Genomic DNA, 26,041 nt, shown 5'->3' with positions numbered 1-26,041 from the left:
CGTTATTGTAGGATGGACTCCAAACTTCGGAGCAGTATTCCAAAATAGAACGCGACAGGGAACAGTATAATGCTTTGAGACAGTATACGTCAGTGAAATTTTTAGCTGTCCTAAAGATGAATCCGAGAATTCGTGAAGCCTTGCTTACAACATATGAGACATGGTGTTTGAATGTTAAGCTTGTATCTAATATCACTCCTAGATCCTTCACGTGATCCACTCGTCCTATTTCGGAACCAGAAAGATAATAGTTGAATCGTATCGGTCTTTTCTTCCTCGAGAAAGTTATTACCAAGCACTTTGCAGGGTTAACAATCATTCGGTTGACAGAGCACCAATCCGTAAAACATTGAACCTGTTGCTGGAGAAGATTGCAATCATCGAAAGATCGAATTTCTAGGAAGAGCTTGAGGTCATCTGCATACGACAAACGAGGAACCTTGATTGCCTGATGCACATCGTTGAAATAAAGCAGAAAAATTAGAGGTCCCAAATGACTGCCTTGTGGAATCCCTGACGTAGACAAAAACGAAGGTGATACACAATCTCCGATGACTACTTTCAATTTTCGATTTGTCAAATAAGACTGAAACCATTGCAATAAATTTCCGCCGATTCCTAATCTGTCCAGTTTTGCGATCGCTATTCGGTGGTTTATCAAATCAAAAGCGGCTGTTAAATCGGTGTAAATCACATCAGTTTGAGTGTGGCGAACCATACTGTCCGTAATGTAGGTTGTAAGACACAGCAGATTAGACGTAGTCGACCGTCCCGGTGTGAAACCATGTTGATCTCCGCTGAGTAGCTGCTTGCAGTGGGCCCTAAGGGGTTCCATGATCACCAGCTCAAACAATTTTGAGACCGCACTTAAAGATTTGATGCCGCGATAATTGTCGATATCTCTTCTGTCGCCCTTCTTGTACACCGGGAACATATGCGCACACTTCCAGCAGGATGGGAAAACGCCATTGCGCAGTGAGGATCGAAAAATTAAAAGAAGTGGAGTATTATGTTCACTTTTAATATAAATACAATAATAAGAATATAATGCTCTTGGGCTCTATCATTTCTTTTACATTGTACACAGAAGCTGCTTATCTACGACACTACTTACTATCAACAGTTTACTCAAGAACTCACTTACTCATCAAGTCTCTGAGCGGTCACTTGTTTATCAATTGGGTTTTTAAATTTAGAAAAATTTAATGATTTTTCAATTTCATACGAAAGTGCACGTTTTTCTGACCCAGTATGATTTTTTTCAGATTTTTAGAACTTGATTTTGATACCTAAAATCAATTTCAAAGAGATTTTTTGAAATCACCTTTTGACAGCTGGGCAATTGTTTGACAGCTCCGCCCAGTACAAAATGCAACGAGGGGTGATTCATCGAATCGCTCCAATACAAACTTTAAATTGATTTTTAAATAGGTTCCCGTGCACTAAAATTCATGAAAATTTGGATTTCGGCCCAGTTTGGCGTGCAGATTCAGAATATGGAACAATCTCAACACCGCTAAAGAAGCCAATTTACTCAATAACTCATTACCACATTCATTCATAACAGTCACTCATTAACCCATCGACCCAATAATAAACCAACTCACTTATCAAATCACTCGCTTATCATCTTACTTATTTACTCAACAACCCACACACTTACAAAATCTCGCTCACTTACTCTTCAATTCACTTACTCGGTTGATCTCATCTCTCATCAATTGATATATTGATTGCTTTTTCAGTACCTCCAGCAGTTCATCTTCGATTTGGGTTTAACCCAAAAGTGTTCTTTTTATTTTCTAAACAGGCGATAACTAAGCCACTCACTTACCGACACACTAATTCAATCAAATTATTGGGATAACATATTGGAATAAAAAAGTGAAACTCATCAACTCACTTACCAATAAAATTTAATCAAGCTTGCTTAAATTCTGAAAATTTTCACATATAGCAATAATTCAATTCAGCAACCTCTTTGTCATTATATTGGATCGGCTTGATCGTCATGCTTCACGACATTTGAGCCTCTTAATTAAGATAAAATGTTTATGTTTGGTTTATGAGCTCAACGCGCATTGCAGCAATATTTGAATTTAGATTGAAACTGCAAGTTGCGAAGAAATGACAGTTTTTGTTTAACTGGAAAACAAGCTTCGTTCCAGCTGGAGCGTAATGCAAACATAAAAGAAGAGTTTATACCATACAGTATTGAAATAGCCATGCTATTAGGTGAAGTGAGTTGCTAAAAATGCTTAATGTATCGGTTTTACGTAGAAAATTTATAGTGGGACTGTTATGCGTAGAATATCAGTTGTGGGACAGACATGCGTAGAAATTCAACAATGAGACAATTTGACTTGACATACTTTTCATTGAGTCTTCGAAAAAAGTATGTTATTTTTTGATGTTATATGAAAATATACGTATAAATAGAGCGCATGGTGCAAAAAAGTCAAAATCGTCAAAAAAGTAACATGGGACAACTATGCTTATAACGGTAGTGCACGAGATCGTAGCACTCTACGGCGAACCCAGCATCCATAAGGTGGCCACAGCCGGAAGGATGCGGTGGGCAGAGCATGTTTCAAGAACGCCAGACGGCACCTTACAATGTTGCTATTTGCCACAGATTCGGTGGACCAGGTGGAGCGTGATGTCACATATATAGGGCAATGAGCTTCACCGCGGGTGAAGAACGGCTGCCATAAACTTATTATTGAATGAGAGATGGAGCAACGGGTCTCCAGTTAGCCTAATGGTTAAGGCTATGGATCGCCAATCCGGAGACGACGGGTTCGATTCCCGTTCCGGTCGAGAAAATTTTCTCGACTCCCTGGGCATAGTGTATCACAATATACAAAATCATGCAATGGCAGGCAAAGAAAGCCGTTCAATTAATAACTGTGGAAGTGCACAAAGAACACTAAGTTGAAGCGTGGCAGACCAAGTCCCAGTGGGGACGTCAAGGCATAAAGAAGAAGAAGAAGATGGAACAAACAATTGTTTGTTTGAATGTATAGCTAAAATCTAGCTATATACACATAAGATGTACTACCAGTAATGATGAACTTAAAACTTCTACTAGTACCATTTTCTTATTACTTGTTCCTATATATGTGTAAGAAAGCTAAGCCTTTGCAGCCGGCATCAATCCAGGAAGTTTTTAATCGAATATTCTTCCCAGGTGCCAGGGAGGCATTTTCCCCATTTATTTCCTTTGGAAAAACAAAGCGCGCAAGTATGACGATATGTCGTGCTTCGAATCCATGATGGGACGAGACTAGCTATGTGGTATAGGTACTCGTATGGCTTGAGGTCGTACGGCCGCGGCGGGGGTGTCGTGTATGCGTGCTTCGGTGTTCAAAGGAACGAAATTGCTGCCAGGCAGCGAACGAACCCACGATGAAATGCCTGTCTGATATCAATCGATTCTCTTGTTGGCAGCTTGAAATGTTTAATCAACACTTTGTTGGTACAAGCAGTGTGGGTATTAAATAAATTATAGCACACTCGTTCAGGCCCTTTTCATGCTCAGCCTACAACTTGCCTTGTTGGTTGGGTTCAAAGGACGACGAGAAATGTTCCATTGATTTTTTTTACACTTGTTTATTGTGACTGGCATGGTTGTGATGTAAGACGATGATTTGATTTTCCACATGGTGGAAAGATTTACTCCCACTCAATAAAATAGGTTTATATTCATGGGCACTTTATGTGATTCTTCTACTTATGTAATAATATGGTTAACTGAAATTAAGCTCAAATAACCCTAATCAAAGTGAAGTTTGTAAAATAAAACAGCAGAATTTTGCTTACAAAATGTAAAGCGAAGTATTACAACTTGCCGGGTCCCGTGGCATGTTAGCAGCACGCTCGCTTCATAAGTGGAACGATTAAGGCAAGAATTCGATTCCCGGTTGAGTTGGTTTACTTCCAGAGACTGCAGAAGAGAAGCAAATATACCACAGTAAGAAACGACAGCATGAAGAGGGTATGGTTGCTGAAGCGCGGGAAATCATGGATACGAACGATATGTGGAGGTTCTATACAACTGCCAAAGACTGCATCAGTGGCCGCCATGTGCAATGACCGTCCAGGACATATGCTGACAAACAAAACAATAATGGTGGCAGTCAGGTGGAATGAGCATTACGTCGATTTGTTGAATGATAGAAATGGAAGTGCACCCAGGAACAGAATCAACTTTGAAGACGTTCAAGCATTGGTACCACTATCGGTGTAAAAAGCTGATTCTTCCGGTGGACCTCTACGGTAAAGTGGCGTGGACGTTAAATGAAGCAAAACGAAAAACTTTCGGGGTTTATAAGGGCAAAGTTCCGCGGACAATTCTCGGTGGGAAACTTGAAGATGGTGTGCCGTGTGTCTGCGCTACATGAAACGCGCGGAAGACTTCAGTGGGCTAGACACGTTTATGAAGAAAGTATAACGGAAGCGAAATTCAGGATGATGATCCACTATGCGATCGGTGACGGTGATGGTTGCTTTACAAAGTATTTTTGCAACTAACGAGGTATCAAGGTTGGTATCCAGGGAGACTTCAAAAGAAATTACACGGGAATTTTCGAAAAAAAAAAATACTGAAACATTTTTTGGAACAATTCGTGGAGACGTTTTTGCAGGAATCATTGGAGTAATTCATGAAGAAATTCCTGGAAGAATCCATAGAAAGATATCTGGAAGACTTCGTGTAGTGAACTGAAGACTGAAGTAATTCCTAAAGGAGCCCCTGATGGTGTTATTTCAAGGGGAATCTTGTGAGGAATTTGTGGATATTTCATTCTTTGAGAAGAATTTCTACTATGAAATCTACTAAAACAAAATCAAATTAAATTCCAGAGATAAACTTTTGTAAGATCTCAGGTAGGATGGTAGGAGGGATTCCAGTGTTCTTGAAGAAAAATCCAAGTTGTGTTCTTTAGGATTTTCTTGAGAAACGATCTGGTAATATTCGTCATAAGGGTCATTTATAAATTTTAGGATTGCAAGATTGAAAAACTTTGCACAAAATTCAAATGTTTTGCATTCCTAAAAATCTAATAAGGAGAAGGCCTAATGTAATGGTTGCGTGGTTTGTAAACAATCCATAAGAGCCTTGTCAAAATATTTTCAAAAAAAATCCTTCTTTGGATAAACGTCTTGAGAAATTCCAGGTGAAACCCTTGTTGACAAATCCCTCTATGGGATGCAAGAAAGTAATCGTGCTGAACTCCCTTGAAAAAGTCTAGGTGGATTCGGAGCGATTTCTGGTGGAATCACCATCAATGAATTATTGATGCAATTACTGAAGGAACTCTTTTTTATATGCTCAAGAAGTCAATATGCCAAGAAAAATATTTCTCAAAATAAAACAAAAACAAAAACCTTTTCGAAAGCTTATTTCATTAGTCATAAACGCTCAAAGTGGGTCTCCAGTTAGCCTAGTGGTTAAGGCTATGGATCACCAAGCCAGAGACGGCGATATCAATTCCCGTTACAGTCGGGAACATTTTCTCGACTCCCAGGGCATAGTGTATCATTGTACTTGCCTCACAATACACAAATTCATGCAATGGCAGGCAAAGAAAGGCTTCAATAATTAACTGTGGAAGTGCTAATAGAACACTAAGTTGAAGCGAGACAAGCCAAGTCCCAGTGGGGACGTAGAGCCATTATAACAGTTCAATATTGGCTATCCAATAATGATGCGTTTCACAAAAAACCCTTCTAATTTCATGTAGATTAGCCCGGACCATTGATAGACAACTAGAGTAAAAATTCGATAATTTTTGATACACTTACCGAAAAGTTACAGCTAGTTGACTATTTTCCCAACAGTGAAAATTTTGCCTGTCCCGATCCTGTGGAAATTGTTTAGAGAATTCTTCTTGCAACAGAATTGGGATTCCCTCGACAATTTCTTTGAAAAACTGTTTGAAACTTTCTTCAAAAAATTTTAGATTGAACTACTTAAGGTACACCGGGGCAGGTTGAAACGGGTGGGGCAAGATAAAACAGCGGGTTAACATGATGTTTTCTAATGGTGATAAACAGTTTGATCGCCATAACACATAGTTTTTGATTCTAACAATCTTTTAGAGAAGAAAAAATTTCCAAATTTTATTGAAATCTGTTTCAAAACTTCGTGTTTAGTCTTGCCCCACCCGTTTCAACTTGCCCCGGTGTACCTTAAATAAATCTTGTAATATCCTCAGGATACAGGATTTCATTTAAGAAACTTCCTAATAAATCTCTACCAGTTTTTTTAATCCTTCGATTATTTTTTTCATTTTTTTTCAAAAAAAAAATAAAATAAAATATATAGGTAACTTTTACGGCAATTTAACTAGAAACTACATCCGCCAGGCAGGAAGGAATCTGAAAATGGAATTGCCAAAAAAAAAACCGAATACATTTCCGAAAAACAGCCTTACAAATTCGCAATAGAATTATGAATTCCATAGAAGTTGTCAATGACATTTTCAAAGGAAAATCTGAAAAAAATCTAATGTGTCGAAGAAATTTCAATATAAGTTTTTGCAAGTATTCACAAAACCTTTCTGAAGGACGTTCCAAAGAATAAGCTGAAGGAATTTTGGAAAGGATTCCCAAAAAAAAAAAAATCACGAGGAATAGGACAGATCAGTGAAGTACTAGATTTGAAGTAATGAGCTGAATTTTAGTATGGTGAGAACAAAGTCCAAATTAAGTCGTCGTACTCAAGCTTAGACTGGGTACCAACTCTAGTACTACATTTGGTCCCCGGTACCCAAGTTTGACATTTAGGTTTCTACCTGCTTTTATACTAACTTTGTGACTCAATAGTCCACAACGAAGTAGTAGCTCATGACAACAAACAAATGTCAACTTGAATTGCTTGACGTCTTGTCGAAGATTATTAAAATGCATTTTTAAATTAAAAAAAATAGATGATAACAGAGGAAAACTTGGGACATGGTAATGATTGATCGAATATTTTCTATTTCTCGCGCTATAATAATGCTCTAACTCTGATTTCAATTACATTGTACTGATGATGCCCATTCGTAATACTGGAGATGTATCGTCCTAAATTCCATATTGCTTAATGCAACGTTCATTTAGCAGATAGAGCCCGAGCTCCGGACATTTGCTTTTTCAACGGAGTTATAGCGTGCTCCTCACCGCCCTGGTCCGGACAGGCCCCAACTTGGCTAGTATAATGCACAAAAAATAGCATTGGAAAGACATTGGTGTTTGCTTGTCCAGATACCGGATCGGTGGGGATATCTCTTAATTCAAATTACACCAGTGGCCGAATTCCGGTGCACAGTTTCTTCTAAGAGAAAAAATTTTCTTCCATTGCCCACCAGCAAGAAAATTGCCATCTCTTCAAGAAAAATTGCGCCAGAATTCGCCTACAGGACAGCAATTATTTACACAAGACTATAAGCTTTGATCGATTGGCGGTTGTCTGCGAAGTTTTGCAGACAATTATGCTGACAGCAAAGGCGAAAATAGTTGAACTGGTTCGAATGTAAACTTGAAGCATAATTAGCAGCTAAGATCATCAGGGACATTTCTGCATAATCCATCATCAGTTTTTAGGTAATCATTCTGGAAATTGCATGGTACCCTAAAATAGAAGGAAATATTCATGATAAAACAGATCAAACCACAAAACGCCATATTTTTTCTTGTTTATACTTGCGTAAATAATGGGTTGGTTACTCTTAGCAACAAAAACGGAGTACTAGAAATTAAATTTGCAGCGAGGCCCAAAGTTTTGTTAGTTGAAGGTATTATATATTTTCTCGCTAGTACTTCGCGAGCCACAAAATTTTCAAGTAATGTATGGGAGTTAGAGGTCTTTATTTTGTCTTTGGTGAGAAGGTCAATTCTCCGTTTCTGCAATGAAATGGTGCAAAAAGCGTGGGTATTATGATTCCTTGCCTAATTTGATGCTGTTTGAGCAAAACTTTGGTTGTTTTCTTAATTTCTTACAACATAAACAACATAGTTATCCAAAGTTTTGCTCAAACAGTATCAAATTAGGCAAGGAATCATAATACCTACGCTTTTTGCACCATTTTATTGCAGAAACGAAGAATTGACCTTCTCACCATACTAAAATTCAGCTCATTACTATAAATCTAGTACCACACCGAACGTGCCCCATTAAAAAGGTTATTTCTTAATAATTCTACAAAGACCGTGCCAGAGAAGTTTCCGAAACGACCTGGCGAATGAATTTCCAAAGCAATTACTGAAGGAATAGCCAAAGGAATCCGAAAATGATAGTCAAAGAATTTTTAAAAGAAACTCGTGAAAAAAACCTTATAGATATTTGCCTGAATTCGCTATGAAATTCCCAAAGAAATTTTCGAAACAAGTTCGAAAGGAATTGCCGAGGATATTCTAAAAAAATCTCCTACTAAAATTTGAAAAAGCATCGCTGAAGAATGCACACAGAAATCGTCTAAAGAATCTATAGGAACTGCAGAAGAAATTCACATAAGAATTTTGTAAATTTCTTCTGCATGGAAGTTCGAAAGGTATTGATGTGAAAATTCTCAAAGGATTATAAAAATATGCTCGAAACAACTGCTTAGCGAATTCCAAAGAAATTGCCGAAAAAAATCCAAACTAATTTGCGAAGAAATTTCTAAAAGCATTTCCGAATTATTGAAAGCACTACCGAAGGAATACTTGCCGGATTGCTGGATAAGTTCCAAAAAATATAAAATGCCAAAACAATTACAAAGAAAATCACCCAAAAAGCTGCTGAAGAATTAAAAATAGTTCTTGAGAAATCCCCAAAAGGGTCGGCAAAAAACTCCCGTAACAACATCCGAAGCGTGTGCTGATGAAATTGTCTAAACAGTTTAGAAATGAATTACCGAAGACATTTTCAAAGGATGTGGCAAAAGATTATTTGAAGAAATTTGCGAAGGGGATTCGAAGAAAATGTCAAAGAAATCCCCGAAGTCATTGTCATTCAAATTTTCAAAGGCGTTACAGAGGGAATTCCTTAAGAAATTGCCGGAGGAATTCCCAAATAAATTGCGTAACATATTGCAACAGAAGTCGAAGAATTCGCCGAGATTTTTTTAAAGGAATTACTGGAAATCATGAAATTCCGAAGGATTGCACAAAATAATTTGAAAGAGATGTTCTCAAGATTTTGAATAATTCTTTTTCTTCTTAAAGGCTCTACGTTCTCACTGGAACTTGGCCTGACTCTCTTCAAGTTAGTGTTCTTAGAGCATTGAAGGGCTTTAATTGCATGTCATTGCATGAATTTGTGCATTGTGAGGCAAGGACAATTACACACTATGCCCAGGGAGTTGAGAAAATTTTCTCGACCGGATCGGGAATTGAACCCGTCTGCAAATTGGCGATCCATAGCCTCAATCATTAGGCTAACTGGATTATTACTCTGCAGCAGGCGAATCCGCTGGATTTTCTTTAGTAACTGATGTTCACCCAGTAGCACAAGATTATACAGGGGATACTCAAAATAACTGAGACAGGTGAAATTTTCACTATTCAAAAACTGTTCAACTCGCTGTAACTGTTCGAAAAGGGCATCAAATATTCTCAAATTTTTACTGTGAGTTCATCAACTAGTTGTGTATCAGTGGTCGAAATTTGGAAAAGATCGGGCCATTCATGATTCTTGAAAAAGGTATAATTATCCGATAGCCAACTTTGAGCTGTTATATCTCCGGATTCAATGAATCGAATGCAATGAAATTTTGATCATTTATGACTAATATATTGAACTTTGAGAAACAGTTGACTTAATTTAAAATTATTAATAAGAAAAAAAATTTTTTTTTAGTAAATTTATCTATTTTTCATATGCATCCCATTCCTTTTTTCAATTTAATGCCGGCTATTTGGTTGATTTCCTTTGAAACATAAATATATTCAAGTCAACTGGAGGGAATTTAAATGAACTATTATTACTATCTCGAATTTTGAAACGATGGTGAAGTTTTGGATAAATTGGTGTTATATTAGAAAAATAATCTAATCGTTATAATTTTCTTTCGTATAAAGAATTTTAAGTTTAGTTTAGCTCATTATGTAAGTCATAAATGATCAAAATTTCATTGCATTCGGTTCATTGAATCCGGAGATATAACAGCTCAAAGTTGGCTAGCGAATAGTTATACCTTTTTCTAGATCCTTTATAACTTCATGTAGTATAGCCCGATCTTTTCTAAATTTTGACCACTGATACACATCCAATTGATGAACTTACAGTAAAAATTTGATAATATTTGATGCCCTCTTCGAAAAGTTACAGCTAGTCGAACATTTTTTGAAAAGTGAAAATTTTACCTGTCCCTGTTATTTTGAGTATCCCCTGTATATAAACACAGAAAAAAATCTGAAAATTACTTCCGATGTAAACAAATATGACACATTAATTTCTATTGCTTTTCACTGAATTTTACATTAAACAATTTCTTGTATGGAATGTTGATCGCAAGCTCCATACTGAGAGCAAGCTGTGAATTTATAAACTGATGGAAAAATGTGTGCGATGTGACGGGTCCTTTTTTACAGGTTATATGATGTAACATTTTTTTGCTGTGTATATGTATACTAAAAAAAATAAACGGTAATTTTAATGTTATGGAGACGCATGATCATTCCATGCGTATATGAGCACAACACTTCAAATTAAAAAAAAAAAAAAAAAAAATCAGCACTGAAACATTTTGAAAAACATTTTTAATTTTTTGACGTATTGTGTAAAAAGAGATAAAATTTCGTTAAAATATAAAAAAGTATAATCGTTGTGATCCAAAACCTGAAAAATGCTCAAAATTGTCTTATATGTACTATAAAACCAATTACATATGTACAATTGTTGCCCAGGATGTGTCGAATAACTTCGTCCAAGACCACAAAGCAACCTGATGTATGTGGAAAAAGTTATAATCCTGGCAATTTCTGCCAAAAATTAAGATTCTATTATTGATATTATTCCTTTTTATTTTATTTTATTTACATGTACATTGTTAAGCACGTAATAACTTTTGTCACAAGACTCGGATCGATATGCGATCTTCGGCAAAATTTTTCAGGACATCTGAGGCCTGATCTTTACAAAATCGATTACATACTTTCAGATTATTTTTAATATTTTATAAGAAAAATAAAAAAAAAGTTTTCCCATATAAAATCCAATACAATTTTCAATTGCGATGTGTAGGCATAACCGGTCGTGCTCAAATTTTGCACAGTGGGTCAGGATCGGAAAGGAAACAAAAAAAAACCTTGATATGAAAAAACGACGTATATGATCCACATTCTTCTAGATGGATGGAAAAATTGATTGGTTGAAAAATTTTGCAAATCGGAAAAAAAGTCGAGTTGAAGCAAGTCGAAATTATCATTGTAACTACTGCGAAGCAATCGATTCTCAGAGGAATCTCCGGAGAGTTTCCAGTTAAGAAACAAATACTAGTTTTCTAGCCAGTTTTGTCTGACCTACCGATTGCGTTTCTTACCACATTTTTGGTCTGATAAACCAGCTGGGTTGGTTTGTTCGTGAATCATGCATAACCCGAAGTATGGTATCCATTTTTATGGTACTAATTTGCATAAAATTTGGTAATAGTATAATCTCACAGTTTGTCATTCACTATTACCTGGGTAGTTCGCTTACCTAACTAAAACGATATCGCCCGTTATCTCGAAACGCTTCACGAAAGCTCCCTATCAAATATACGATAAAGTAGTGCGACGATGCGGTGTGGTGAACATAACTTTTCCATTTGATGCAATAACACTTCTGTGTTCCCGATCATGCTCCCTAGTTTTTTTTTTGTTCCAAGCGAGTAGGGTTTCATTAAAGTCCAATCAGTGCGCATCATTTGCACGGAAACTTTCTGCATTCCACTTGGCGGTGGTGGCGCACAATCGAACGGAAGAGATGGGGTAGGTGGGAAACTTCAAGAGTACTAAAATATTTAATTAACCTGACGCTATTTTTGCATATTCTGCTTCATCGCACTAATCTGGCAGCAGTGTTGGGGAGGTGGAGCGATTGCAGTATGAAATAGGGGAATGACTTTTTCTAGTGATGTAAGAACATTGGTGTAATTAGAATCAGGATTTTCGGGCTGTGCTAGGTTGTTTATCAAGCAGAATAGCACCGCTTAAAATTGAGTGACATAATTAGCGCTTTTCAGTTTAGTTTTCTATGAGTACTTCCACAGTTATTAAGTGAGATCCAATGCCCAATTTGCATGTGTGTATTGTCTGTGTTATTGAGATGACCTAAATTAAATCTACCTACGTTTAATGGGCAGCGTCTATCGAGCAATTAGGCCGAGCCATTGAACCAATAAGTTTCTATAAGCCGCCGGCGCCATGATCCTAACTTAATACGCCAGTGTCCGGAAGATAGCCCAGAATGTGCCAATCTTGCAGAAAACTTTTCGTATTTAGCTGCTACTACCATGAAGGGTGGGTAGAACTGTTCATATGAGACAGTAGAGAGAAAAAAAAACGAGCGTTTTTCATGGTGCGAATTCCGTTCGTCTGCAAAAACGTTCGGAAAGTTGATAGAAGTTTTTGAGATCAGAGTAAATGGTAGAGTCATGGCGTGAGATTTAATTATACCTACAGCATGCTAGACAGGCGCGTAATTTGGCACTTGCATATTGATTGCACACGGGGTATGCACAGTCTGACATGCGACATTTGAACCAGGAATTTACGTGATCATAGATATCATTGATCAATGTTTTGTAGAAAGTTGAGTTCTGGTCAAATTTGTACAAGTAAATATAGATTTCTTTACATGTTTTTTTTTGTGTTTTGTGTAGCAAACAGTGAAAGACGCTATGTCATTTGGCATAATGGGAATTCGCATAATGATCATATGACGTTATAACACACATTATGTTTCTTCTGTTTAAATTTATTCCAAACGACTGTACTGCAAAATTGAGTAGAGTCGTGTATTGATGAACTGAAATTTGAATATTTACTTACCTTGCGCAAAATTAATCTGAAAATAGAAAACAAAAACGATTTGTTAAAAGATTTCAGGGATTCATCAGAGACTAAGCTGTAACGATGGTACAAGATGTGATTGTTATAACCGAAAGAGAGTTCATTTTTCTGAGTATAACACGATTTTATAGTGGCTACACGTTCGCTTCATAAGCGGATGGTCATGGGTTCGATCCCAGCCCCGGCACTTCGTCAGTTGCTCTTCCCCCGAGCGGCTGGCACTTGACCCTGTTCTGAGCTCTCATAGCTCAAACGGACCCGGATAATTGGATATCGCCGAACGGCAACCCATAATGGACGACCCCCAATCGAACTGGGAAAGGAACAACAGCCACACATAATTTCATCATCGTGCTCATCATTCTACCAAGGAGGGTAGAAAAGTGAAAGAAGCACAGAGGCAAACCTGTTCGATATAGTAGAATAAGAATATATTAGAATACATTTAGGATCTGTACAAAGTGTGAGTGCAACCGCCAATTGGAATCGCTCACGTAGTGCCCTAGTGGACAGAAGCGCTGTAAAATAGGTTAAGTGGTTAACCCTCGAGCGATCGCGCTGTTGTATTTTGTACAACACGTTGAAAAATTCTCGCTTTTTGTACTCAGCATTAGTGTGGTGCTTACGCAGGTAGTCAAACTCGCGAGTTACGGAAGGTTAAGAATAATAATAAAACACGATTTTATTGCTTTCTGTCAATCGGTTAAATTTGGTGAACGCAGAGATATGTACACATAATTGGTGAGCTCGTTCTAAGCTAATATTTGATTGTGAAAGATCTTATTTTTGGTCAGTTCGGTCGTCAGCAGCGAAGAATGCTGCTCGGCAGTGTAGTTCCGTGAAAAGTAGTATCGTCGTCATCGGTTGATGTGTGTGCGTGCCGCAAAGTGGAATAATCGAGTTCCGTTTGTTATGCTTGGTTGTGTAGATATTTCCGTGACATCAAATGGTAATCATGATGACTGATGTAATTGCATGTTAACGTTAAGATAAATCCTAATGAGTGAGCTCGTTCAATATTATTAGATTGGGAAAACTGCCTAAAAATTGGGTATGACAGAAAAAAGATCCATTCAGCAATTAAATCTGAAACAAAATTTCGTCAATTTTTCACACGTTCTGCTCCTTAAATTTCGACTTATGAAATTTATTTTGATATGAGTTTTATCAATTTTAGAGTGATATGGGACGAATTTATCTTTCATGGCCAGTTTTTTAATGGGTAAAATTCTCCCCATAAACTTCAGAAACAATGGGTAAGTAAGAATGAATGCTACCAATCTACAATATAACAATAATTCAGTTTGCAGACAGACAGGGATGTACACTTTTATAATTACAAAAATTCAATGTATTAGGTATAAGTGGTACATACGGGTGTTCAATCATAATGGTAACTTTTAACATCAAATTCCACTATCGCACACTGGGGCAGAACGCTGTTTTGGACAGACAACACCTCTAGTGCTCTGGATATCCATCCTAGAGGTTTGGTGTCTTCAGAAAAGTGTCTTGTAAGAGTTTGCACGAAAAACTGGTTACATATTTGATCTAGAAAAGTTGCAACTGATCTAGATCAGTTTTAGCTTTTTATAGAAGCGTTTTAGAAGAAAACTTTCTTCTGCAAAGTAGTTCATTCTGCTATTTTTGACATTTCTTCCGAAGACACTTATACTGTAATATGCACACAAAAGGTAAAGTGCGCCACTTTACTAAAAAAAGTCAAAAAAATCGATTTTGATCAATATTTCCAAGTAAAAAAAAACTTTGACAAAAATTTCGAACGTTAAGTTAGCAAAATTAAATGAGAAAAATATTGTTCCATAACAAAAATCTAAATATGTGATCACGGAAATTGGAGGTTTTTATTATTAACTTTTGAAAGAAGAAAAAGGACATCTCTAATTTTTTGATATGTTAAGTTAATTTTGAAAATCGGTGGTTGCCATCATGAACAAAACGTTTTGGTATAAAAATCCAAGATGGCGGCCAAAATCAATATGGCCGACCCAACTTTTTATTATTGTAAATAGTAGCTCTATTTTCCCTCTTTTCAACATCAATTCGTTTTGAGGCGGTTTTTTACAAGTTTTCGAGTTAGAACGGTTTAAATGAGCCCCCATTTGACCAAAATCGAGGGGTCTGCAAAAATTGTTGTGGCTCTAACTAACGGGGGGTGGGGGGCATCAATTTGAGTAACCAAATGCATTTCTTTACCTTTTTAGCGAGGACTTTCAGAAAATCGGCACCTTAAACATTTTTGAAGACAAGGTGAAAATAGTGGGCCGGTCACAGCGAGAATTACCCATATTGCACATGAATAGCATTCATTCTTGCTTACAGATTGTTTCTGTAGTTTTGGGAAAATTTTACCCATTATGTTAACCATGAAAAATAAATTCGCCCCATATCACCCTAAAGTTGATAAAACTCATGACAAAATAAATTTCATATGTCGAAAACATCACAATAAATTTAGCATAAACCAAGAAGCAAAACGTATGAAAGTTTGGCGAATTTTTTAAGTTTTCGATTGAAATGCTTAGTGGATCTTTTTTTCTGTCATACCCTATTTTTAGGCAATTTTCTTAATCTTATCAGAAATCACATCATTCTTCAAAAACCAAATATTTCTCAACACAGATTACTAAAACAATGTAAAATGGATACAGTGCGAAGACAGGTGCTTGAGCCTAGCTATTTAGTACTGTAGTTGGAGGAAACGACAATGCAGAACCCGAAGCTTTCGGGAAGGTAACCCCAGCTCCCTGGGTTAGTGGGTTGGTGTCAGGCCCTGCGAGCCAGCCGCAAAAAAGACTAGCACCGAAGAATCAACAAGAGAAGAATGCGAACCGATACCAATGGCGACGACCACAGCGACGAAAAGGGACTTGGGATTAAAATCTCGATACGTGGAACTGCCGATCTCTCAACTTCATCGGGAGCACTCTCATACTCGCCGATCTACTGAAGGACCGCGGGTTCGGAATCGTAGCGCTGCAGGAGGTGTGTTGGACAGGATCTATGGTGCGAACGTTTAGAGGTAATCATACCATCTACCAGAGTTGCGGCAACACACGTGAGCTGGGAACAGCTTTTATAGTGATGGGCGACATGCAGAGGCGCGTGATCGATTGGTAGCCGATCGACGAAAGAATGTGCAGGTTGAGGATCAAGGGCCGATTCTTCAACATCAGCATAATAAACGTGCACAGCCCTCATTCCGGAAGCACTGATGATGACAAAGACGCATTTTACGCGCAGCTCGAACGCGAGCACGACCGCTGCCCAAACCACGACGTCAAGATCATCATAGGGGACATAAACGTTCAGGTAGGCCAGGAGAAGGAATTCAGACCGACGATTAGAAGGTTCAGCGCCCATCAGCTGACGAACGAAACCAGCACAGCCTCCCGTATCGTTATACCTGGAGATCACCAAAACAAACGGAACAAACGATTGGTTCGACGAGGAGTGCAGAGCGGTTCTGGATGAGAAGGACGCAGCGAGGGCGGTAATGCTGCAGCATGGAACCCGACAGAATGTGGAGCGATACAGACAGAAGCGGAAGCAGCAGACCCGTCTCTTCCGGAAGAAAAATCGCCGCCTGGAAGAAGTGGAGTGCGAGGAAATGGAACTGCTGTGCCGTTCACAGGAAACACGTAAGTTCTACCAGAAGCTCAACGCATCCCGCAAAGGCTAAGTACGTGCCGCAAGCCGAAATTTGCAGGGATAAGGACGGGAGCCTCCTGACGGACAAACGTGAGGTGATCGAAAGGTGGAAGCAGCACTTCGACGAGCACCTGAATGGCGAAGAGAATGTAGGCACGGGGGATCAAGGCAGCGAAGGAAATGGCTATGTTGGTGCAGCAGAGGACGGGAACGAACCAACTCCCACGCTGAGGGAAGTTAAGGATACCATCCACAGCAAAGCGGCTGGTAAGGATTGTATCGCAGCAGAACTCATCAAGATGGGCCCGGAAAAGTTGGCCACCTGTCTGCACCAGTTAGTAGTCAAGATCTGGGAAACCGAACAACTACCGGAGGAGTTGAAGGAAGGGATAATCTGTCCCATTCACAAGAAAGGCGACAAGTTAATGTGTGAGAACTTTCGAGCGATCACCATTTTGAATGCCGCCTACAAAGTGCTATCCCAGATCATCTTCCGTCGTCTTTCACCTAAAATAAATGAGTTCGTGGGAAGTTACCAAGCCGGTTTCATCGACGGCCGGTCGACAACGGACCAGATCTTCACCGACGACTTCAAAGCGGCATACGACAGTATCGACCGCACAGAGCTATGGAAAGCTGACTAGACTGATAAGAGCAACGATGGATGGTTGTGGGGTTTATATCTGACAATGAGCATCCTTCAGTGTGTTAAGAGTCTTATCCCTCAATATGTCAACAGACAATTGATAACGCACGCACATTGACCATCCGAGGTAACGCCTACGCTATCGAGTGACAACTGCTGGCGAGATCATAGCAAGCCGCGACTCTTCCTCTTTCTTCGGTCAGCGTCCGACCACGTCGGACGCACAGTGTATCGGCTCGCTGCGCTGGGCGATTCTCATCGAGAACCATCAGCTAAATCCCCACAATGGTGTGCAGAACAGCGTAAGGATTTCGGGTGAATTATCCAGTTCATTCGAATCTCGACGGAGACTACGACAAGGTGATGGACTTTCCTGCCTACTATTCAACATCGCCCTGGAAGGTGTTATGCGACGAGCCGGGGTACGATCTTCACGAAATCCAGCCAATTTGTCTGTTTTGCGGATGACATAGATATTATTGCTAGAACATTTGTAACGGTGGCAGAACTGTACACCCGCCTGAAACGTGAAGCAGCAAAGGTCGGACTGGTAGTGAATGCGGATAAGACAAAGTACATGCTGGTAGGTGGTACTGAGCGAGACAGGACAAGCCTTGGCAGCAATGTTACGATAGACGGGGATACTTTCGAGGTGGTAGAAGAATTCGTCTACCTCGGTTCCTTGCTAACGGCTGACAATAACGTGAGCCGCGAAATACGAAGACGCATCATCAGTGGAAGTCGTGCCAACTACGGTCTCCAGAAGAAGCTGCGGTCAAAAAAGATTCACCCCCGCACCAAATGTACCATGTACAAGACGCTAGTAAGACCGGTGGTTCTCTACGGACACGAGACATGGACGATGCTCGAGGAGGACCTGCAAGCACTAGAAGTTTTCGAGCGACGAGTGCAAAGAACGATCTTCGGCGGCGTGCAGGAGAACGATGTGTGGCGGAGAAGAATGAAACACGAGCTTGCTGCACTCTACGGTGACATCCTGAAAGTGGCTAAAGCTGGACGGATACGGTGGACAGGGCATGTTGCAAGAATGCCGGACAACAACCATGCAAAGTTGGTGTTTGCTAACCATCCGGTTGGTACAACAAGGCGTGGAGCGCAGAGAGCACGATGGGCGGACCAGGTGGAGCGTGATATGGCGAGCGTTGTGCGTGACCGACGTTGGAGAGCTGCAGCTGCAAATCGAGTATTATGGCGGCAAATTGTTGATTCAGTGTTGTGATGAATTTGATGTTGAGCTTAAGAAATGAATGAATTGCTTCTGAAATGTGCGTCACAAATTAGTGAGTCAATGTAGGTACATAAAATGAAATAGTTTCTAAAACCTCAGGTGACCCATCGTGACCCCCCCCCCCCCCCCAACCAAGCTGTTTGTAAGATCATCCACCGCAGAATCTGTTAGAGGCCCACTTATTGAATGATGCATATCTTTGTGGCTTTAGTGCTGGCGAATGAAATCCAAAGAGCACAAAATGCACGTGCATCCGCCCCATGGTACCAATCGCATATGGGGTCAAACGATGTCCGATGTGATTCTCTAACGGTCGGGGTTCCTTTACCGCCAAGGATCTTCCCCGCTGTGATATTCGTCTTGATGGTCAATGTCAAGATGGGGCTCGATAAAACACTGAAACTGCTAACAGCAGTCTCCTCTCTCTTGCTCCTCAGGCATGAACGAAGCGTCCGAGCTTCGTACTGACTGCCAATTTTGTGCCAAGCTGGGATAGCAGCAATATTTCATGCGAGAGTTTTCCAAAACCCAGCATGGGAGGAGTGCGCTGCTGCGGTCGTTGTCTGTGACATTGTCGGTTGGGTCGGCTTTTGATCTGCGGAATATGTAGGAAAAAAAGAAAGGAGTCTGGATAATCCACCTTGTGGTTTAGGGTTTTTCTAATAATTTCCTACATTCAAGTATACATAGATTAGAGGTATCAGGTTAACACATTTTACAGTTTTCAACAGATATTCGTTTCTTGATTCAGACAGGACACGAACGAAGTTTCCGAAATGTTCCACTTACGATTTATTTTACAGGGAAGTGCGCGGGTATTCAACAAAACCATGCTGAAAGTGCAGTGACGGGTTCGATTCCCGGTCGATTCAGGAACTTTTCATGTTTGAAATTAACACCCCTGAAGTTGAGCGAATAAATGAAAATGGAGTAAACAGACGTTCAAACTTCCACAAAGTTACTGAATGTGTAACTGTTTCAAGATTTATGAAATTTCAAACCGAACTATTGAAGGAAACTACAACCCTTCAATGAGGTTTGTTCATGGAGAAAGGTAAAAACCAACAGCTTTCCTCCGGCCGTCGTCTGTGTACGTAGTAGGTACACCAGATTTTCCTGTTTTTCCCCTTCTGGAGTGTCTTACTTCTATTGCTATTGGGTCGGATACTGTTTTTCCTGAAATTCATGGCTCATCTTATACCCTGTAAGATCCGGCATATTGGATGTATCCTTATGCATGCATATAGGTAGCTTCACTTTGGTGTGGTTCGTTGCTTCGGTTGTAGGAATAAGCTCAAAGGATGATGCAATTCGATTTACGAGCAGCCGCCACAGACCCGTTACGCAGGCAATCGTTGCCCAGGGTGGTCGTTTCATTGGGGTTTATGAGTTGCAGACTATTTCCATGGAGGTCGGGTCTCATATTGATCTGTGTTGTGTGTTCAAGGGCGTTTAATTTTCAACAAAGATGTCGTGTGTTCGATTATTCTTCGATCCGGAATAACTCAGATGCAGAACATAGACCATACGATCAAAAGTGAAAAAAGAAATAGATACCTACTAGAAAAAAGCGGAGTGCGTGAGAATAAACTGTTTTCATTCTCAAGAATAATGAAAGCTCTAAAGCAGTGTAACACATCCAATAATCGAAATCACGGACTGGAATTCACAGGAGTTAAGCTGTGAGTATTATGTCAAACAATCGTATGGTGATGGAAGGGATGTAACGCATGATGGGACTTGGTTCAGTTTTTTTATACGACCAGTTCTATCGGTGCTGGTCCGGATCACTAAAATGGCCATAACTCCGGAACGCCTTGACTAATCCGGACCATTTTTAATTGCAAACCATGCGGTAAAATAACACAGCGAAACAAAAAATAGCTATTGGTTTGTCTCAAGAGCAAACTTATTTGTATCTGACGGATTTTGAGCCACTGAATCCGAATCCGGGCTCTGATTTGCTCCACCACCTCACAATTTTGAGCTATACCTCAGCTTATAGGGTAAAATATACGATTTAAGCCTTCTTTGACTGCAAGCCATTAAGCTTGGGATTATTATTTTTAAGCAATCAAAAGGTAAACTAGTCAATTAACATGTACATTAGCGATTTATGCACAATATTTCGTTTTACAAAATCGAATTCGATAGTTTTAAGCGTTTTTCGTTAGGTACGATATTTACCATACAAGTCACCCTACAAAAGTTCTATGATCCACTGCACGAATTTATTCTGGCCTGCTTACTCTCACGCAAAATTTGACGTTTGAGCGGTGTCGGCACCGCTCAAACGTCAAATTTCGCGTGAGAGTAAGCAGGCCAGCATAAATTCGTACAGTGGACCATGCTAGTTTACTTACTAACATAAAATGCTTAAATCTAACGAGCCTGGATAAACCAAAGAGGAGAAACGTCAAAATTGGAACAGTCGATTTGCTGTCATCCCCATAGTTCCAATCGAGCAGAAGACCTGCCAAAACGAGAAGGATTCGCCACTTTGGTATACTCGAGACACTTTTCTTAAATCTATCAAGATAAGGCATTCGTTTAATTCAGTAAAACGAAATATTTTGCATGAGTCATTAATTTAGATGTTATTGTGAAATTTCCCCTTTGTTTGCATAAAACAAATATTTCCATGCTTGATGTCTTCTTCTTCTTCTTCTTGGCGTAACGTCCTCACTGGGACAAAGCCTGCTTCTCAGCTTAGTGTTCTATGAGCACTTCCACAGTTATTAACTGAGAGCTTCCTCTGCCAATGACCATTTTGCATGTGTATATCGTGTGGCAGGCACGAAGATACTCTATGCCCAAGGAAGTCAAGGAAATTTCCTTTACGAAAAGATCCTGGACCGACCGGGAATCGAACCCGTCACCTTCAGCATGGTCATGCTGAATACCCGTGCGTTTACCGCCTCGGCTATGTGGGCCCTTGATGTCTTGCAGTCAAAAAAGCCCACAATCGCATATTTTGCCCTATAAATTGAGGTATAGCTCAAAATTGTGACGTGCTGGAGCGGGTCTGAGCCAGGATTCAGATTCAGCGGCCCAAAATCTGTCAGAGATACATAAGTTTGCTCTTGAGACAAAAAAATGTTGCGATGTGTAATCAGCAAATGGCTAATGGAATGTTCCTTAAATATGAGTGAGTTTATTTTGAGCACAAAGGTTTCCCTTTCAAAGATTACTTATTTTTTTGATGAATATAGTATATCTCAAATTGTAAGATTTCCATTAATTTTCGAAAATATGCCGTATTTTGAAAATGGGAAGACTCGATCCCCTTTTCATGGTGTGTAATAAAATAAGAATTATTATCTGATACATTTCATCATTGAATTTACTAGAATTCCATGTATCGAGTCACATATAACAATCAACTCAGTTCGACGAATAGAGATGATGTCTGTATGTGTGTATGACTGTGCGCAAAAAAGTACACTTACTTTTAAGACACTTCCCATTGGTCGATTGTAGCTCAAATCGAACCGGAATTTTAGCGCATTGTTTGCTATTGAAAATGTTGCGGATCGGCAAGGGCGTAGCCAGCTTTTCGGTCAAGGGGGGGCAAACACCCTTAGTAAATTTATACCTACTAACTTGTACACTAAATTCTGTTTTTACGCGATTTTTTGTTCCGCGTAAAAAAAATCGTGTAAAAAAAGTTTTCAAAACTTTTTTTATCGGATCATCCTAAAATTTTGACAGGGTATCAAGGATGATAAGAGAGATCTCTGGTAGAAATTTGAGCCCCGTCGGAAGTAAATAGCGACCAGGAGAGAAGAATCTTTCCAAAAGCACCTCGCGTAATTTCGAGAAAATCGTGTAAAAAAATCGTGTAAAATAAAACCGCGTAAAAAAAATCGTGTAAAAAATAATTTAGTGTATAAGCAAACGCAAAATGATGAAATTGAATATAATAACATTATATTATTATTATAATTATAATTTTTATTATTATGCATCATTATTATTTTGCCATGATATTTTTGTGAAGGTCTACAAAACATCCATAAGAAATTATAGCTGAACTCTTTTGGAAAATACGAACGCTTTTGAGGACTAATCTAGAATTTTCTGGTTCCTGTTTGCGTTCTTTTTAAATTATCTCCCAATACTATTCGCTGGAGGAATTCCTCCTGAAATTTTCGATATATTAAAAAAAATCATCGGTTGATCCTGGAGAAGTTTTTGGGAACATGCATCCCTGAAAAGATGATTGAAGGATGTCTGAAATTTCCGAAGGAACTCCTGAATGAATTTTTGAAGAATTTCTGAAGAAATCTCTTTAGGAACTCCTGGATCAATCCCTGGAAGAGTTCCTGGATAAATCCCTGAAGAAACACATGGATGAATCCCTGGGGCATTTCCTACAGGAATACCTAGAGGAAGCCATGTAGAATCACTGGAAAAATTGTCGAAAAAGTCCCCGGACAAATTTCCGAAATTGTACCTGGAGGAATTCCTAGATAAATTATGGGAGGAATACCTGTGGTGCTATTTTCTTGACAGTTACTGACAATGATAATTCCAAGAGCTCGGCCTACTCATCGAGCTGCTAAACTACCACATCTCCTTTTCTTTCGAAACTGACCATAGTCCGTTAACCCTCTAATAGCCAACCCCGCCTTTAAACGGGGTATAGTTTGAGCATTTTTGTAATTTTTGTTACGAGGAAAATCAAAATTTTTATATTTTTGACTGATATTTAGGATATTTTGTATATCTCAAAATGGCTTTTGGTGTATTTTAAAGCATATTTACAATTTTAAAAATCATTGAAAAATTGATGTTTTAGTCACCTTTTAGAAGTCATTGTTTGTTTTGTATTAAATCGCTACAATTAACATATTTTAATTTTTTCCCAAATCATTCTACCCTAGTTTAGTAGTTTAAGGGAATCGAATACACTCTAAAATTATTTTCTCTAAAATTACACGGAAAATAAAATTTACTATGAAAAATAAAATAAAATAAAAATATATCAACAATAATCATAAAATCTCAAAATGTTTTCATCTCAAAAAATTCCGTACCCCAAATAGGCCTTCAGGAAAAATATAAAAGTGTGGGGATGTTCAAAACTAAAAATTAGAAAATTCAAAAACTGAAATTCACGAAATCGAGAATTAAAAAGAATCACCTTCCAAAACATGTTTAAATCGATTTTAGATGACGAAAAAGGATATTTAGATCAAAATAAAAAATTTGGGTATTAGAGGGTTAATCGCAATAACTTCCTCCCGGTCACAATAAGAGATGGGTGTTTAGACTACAACCACTCAAATTAAGGATTGTATATAGGCCCGGAAAGCAAAACGTTGCTGATCCACTATTTTGTCTAAACGGAAAACTTTGTTTCTGAAGCAATCCACCTTTGAGGTGAACTTGAAAATCTTGTCGCCTAACTCAACGGACAGAATCCGTTCCTGAGGCAGTCCACCTTTGGGTGAACTTCATAATTTTATCGCCTAACTCAACGGATTTAATCCGTTCCTGAGGCAGTTTACCATTACGTTGAACTTGATAATTGTTTCGCCAGACTCAACCGATGGAATCCGTTTCTAGGGCAGTTCCTTGAAAAGGAACTTGATTGTTTTGTCCGATTCAAGTAAGCGAAGTTCGTTGTCTGGACAACAGCTTGTTTGGCTTGATTTTTTTCCTCGCAGGATGTCCCATATTCTCGGCAGACCAGGAAGAGTTCCTTCTTGATGGTCAACTTCACTTGCAGCACTTGTACGTCCTTTCACGGGCAACGGATCTGGATTGGATCTCCAAAATCGCGTCCAAAGTCGTTTTGGTAAACGTTCTGATGATCGTTTCGAAGGCTCTAAAGCAAACGGAGTTCGTTCGTCGCCAATGTCGTGCTTCTCTCTTGACAGTTATACTGATAATGATAATTCCAAGAGCTCGGCCTACTCATCGAGCTGCTAAACTATCACACCTATTGAAATTTCTGAAGAGATCTTATCAGAAAATCCTAGATAAATTTCTGGAGGATTCCTAGGAGGAAATTCCAGAGAAATTCCTGGAAGAATTCAGGGGGGAATCCCTAGAAAAAAAAACCCTAATTAATCCACCTAGCGGTGATGGTGCCTTTCTCGTGCTTTTAAATATCTTTTCAACAAAACTCAAGCGACATGTTGATGATATTGACATAAATACAAAATGAAAACTGCTTGCTAAATCAACTCAATATGGATACATTTGATATTAGCATAACATCCAATATTCAGAAAATATAAGACAACGATCCATATAGCCGAGGCGGTAAACGCACGGGTATTCAGCATGACCATGCTGAGGGTGACGGGTTCGATTCCCGGTCGGTCCAGGATCTTTTCGTAAAGGAAATTTCCTCGACTTCCTTGGGCATAGAGTATATTCGTGCCTGCCACACGATATACACATGCAAAATGGTCATTGGCAGAGGAAGCTCTCAGTTAATAACTGTGGAAGTGCTCATAGAACACTAAGCTGAGAAGCAGGCTTTGTCCCAATGAGGACGTTACGCCAAGAAGAGGAGAGGAAGAAGACAACGATCCAAAATTCAAACCAAACAAGTGTCATGAAGCCGCAAAATTTTGAAACGTCATTTTAGATTTTCCGGTCATCATTTTTCGACTTCAGATATCTACCCCAACTAAACTAACCACCATCTTGAACATTGAGACACCATCTTGGATGTTCTGGTATTCATTTTTGGACTCTGTACATAAAATTACATAAAATAATCGCCGTATTGAGTTTTGGCATGCCGTTTATGATTTTCTGATTACCAGTTTTGGACCGGCATTCTTCCCCATTCAAATTATAGTCATATTACAGACCTTGTGAAACAGCGCACAGCTTGGGTTTTCTGATTACAAATTTTGAATTCTGGACACGTTTCCATACAACATATGCCCATAATGCAAGAATTCAAAATTCTAAAAAAGGCGCTAACTTGAATACTGGGCCATTATCTTGGATGTTGGACCGCTATCTTGGATACTCCGGTGGACTCCGAACATATTTCCCATACCAAATACACTTATTTTACATAGTTTTAGAACTCAAAATTCCTTTAAACAGCCGCCATCTTCTGTTCAGGGTTGAAACGATCAAATTCTTATTTTTCCATTCAACGTTGACCCATCCTGCTATAAATTTACACCTTAGGAATCTGAAAAGGTGCGATTTTGTCTATATTTTATTCTCTTTCATATATGAGAACTTAGACCTATTCGTCACTGTTGTTCATGCCTAACGTTTATCAGGCCATTAAAAAAAGCCACGATTTGATTTTTCACATGAACGTTGGTTCTGCTACACAACAGCTAGTCTTATGTGATCTAAGGCTATTTTCTTGTTAACTGTTCATTTGCCTCTTCCGGCCACTAAAAACGGTTCCGAAACACTTGCTGGCCGTTCATTATTTAATCGGAATAGCCGCTATGTGATGTGAC

General features: G+C 39.0%; 1 protein-coding gene across 4 annotated transcripts in view; it reads right to left on the bottom strand.

The window, feature by feature from the left end:
- LOC109422468 (melatonin receptor type 1B-like) overlaps window positions 1-26,041 on the bottom strand; it is a 128,935-nt gene that overhangs the window by 34,414 nt on the left and 68,480 nt on the right. For all 4 annotated transcript variants that reach the window (XM_062852221.1, XM_062852220.1, XM_062852219.1 and 1 more), the window contains one exon: window positions 13,003-13,018. The gene's annotated coding sequence lies outside the window, so the exon portion shown is untranslated. The remainder of the gene's footprint in view (window positions 1-13,002; window positions 13,019-26,041) is intronic.

The sequence above is a fragment of the Aedes albopictus genome, chromosome 2 (assembly GCF_035046485.1).
Source record: "Aedes albopictus strain Foshan chromosome 2, AalbF5, whole genome shotgun sequence".
In the NCBI taxonomy this organism is placed as follows: Eukaryota; Metazoa; Arthropoda; class Insecta; order Diptera; family Culicidae; genus Aedes; species Aedes albopictus.
Note: the sequence above shows the minus strand (reverse complement) of the source record. Positions and strands in the feature narration are given on the sequence as shown.